At 39.3% G+C, this 1,571-nt stretch overlaps 1 pseudogene; it reads left to right on the top strand.

Annotated features, from left to right (window-relative positions):
- The first annotated feature begins 1,208 nt into the window (after positions 1-1,208).
- LOC102851267 overlaps positions 1,209-1,571 on the top strand; it is a 1,499-nt pseudogene continuing 1,136 nt past the window's right edge.

Below are 1,571 nucleotides of genomic sequence, written 5' to 3'. Positions count from 1 at the left end.
GGAAATAAAGATATCATTTGATCCAGCAATGCCTCTACTGGGAATATACCCTAAATAAACCAGAGCCATAAGTCAAACAAATGTATGCACACTTGTGTTTATTGCTGCAGTATTCACAGCAGTGAAGAGATGGAAACAGTCCAAGTGCCCATCAACAAATATATGGATAGAAAAACTTTGGTACATTCACACATGGAATAATATACTGTATTGAAAAATAATGAACTCGCAAAACACTACATACACAACATGGATAAGCCTGAAAGACAATGGTAAGAGAAATATCTCAGTCACAAAGGGACAAATATTACATAACACTGCTATTATAAATAGCACTGGGAAGGGGGCAGGTATATAGGAAGGGGCTGGGGTGGGGGAAAGAAAGAAAAGAAAATAGGACTAGCATGGGGGAGATTACAGGAAGAATAGGAAAAGAATGGATAGATAATGAAAACTGCATTGAAACAGATGAACTTTTGGAAAGGAATGCATGATTGTGCTGTTGTTGATATGTGCCATCCAGTTGCCTGTGACTCACAGCAACTCTGTGTATAACAGCTCCAAACCCTGACCTGTCTCATCATCTCCACCAGACCCAATCCCACTTCTCCAGTCCCTGAATCAATCCATCTCGTCTTAGGTCATCCTTTCCTGTGTTATCCCTACACCCTTCCAAACATGATGTCCTTCTCCAAAGACCAATTCCTCCTGGAAAGTGCCCAAAGCATGTGAGATAGAGCTTCAAAATCCTTGTCTCCAGGGAACAGCTTGGTTTCACCCTTTCAAGGACTGACTTGTTTCATGTTATATTCAATACACTTCTCCAGCATCACAACTCAAAGGCATCAATACTTCTTCTATCATCCTTAGTCATTGTCCAGACCTCTGACACAGCAATTAATTGCAAAGACCATGGCTTGGATAAGGTTCACCTTAGTCTCCAGACTGACATCATTGCTCTTCAGTACTCTAGAAAGGTCCCTGACAGCAGACTTTCCCAATCATTAGACATTATATATATGATAAAAATCTGGAACAAGACAGCACAGCAAAGTGGACTAGGGAAAGGAGAAAGGAGAAGGAAAGAGGAAAATGTGCCACAATGAACAAATGAATAAATACTCAACCTTTCTTTAAACTTTAGTTAAAAATCACCAAAAAAAAAAAAAAAAGAAAAGAAATTTGGAGGAGCAGGTGGAGACTACAGGATGGCCCTGGACTCCTGGTCTTCCACATAACTCTACTTGTCAAATTTGTCCAAAAGATTGCCGAGAAAATGCAACAAAATCAGTATGAAAGAAATGGTGAAAATACAACCTAGCTTACTGTGACAATCAGAATTTTGTTGCAAAACATGAAGGAAAAGTTACCCTTTTGAAACATTTGTTGTTAAGAGCTGTGTCAACACTCAGATATTCCAGCTTGAAGGAGATCAAAGTTAGAACCTTTTGGATGATCTTGTAACTCAGGAAAGACTTCTTCTGGCATCCTTTGAGAATGAGGGTGCAGGAGATTAATCACAGGGTTGTACAAATTGTTGGGTAGAGGGATGAAGGAAATTGAAAGAATTT

The sequence above is a fragment of the Elephantulus edwardii genome, unplaced genomic scaffold (assembly GCF_000299155.1).
Source record: "Elephantulus edwardii isolate Elephantulus edwardi_28Jun2011 unplaced genomic scaffold, EleEdw1.0 scaffold00387, whole genome shotgun sequence".
NCBI lineage: Eukaryota > Metazoa > Chordata > Mammalia > Macroscelidea > Macroscelididae > Elephantulus > Elephantulus edwardii.
The sequence above is the reverse complement of the archived record's forward strand: the minus strand, read 5'-3'. Positions and strand labels throughout refer to the sequence as shown.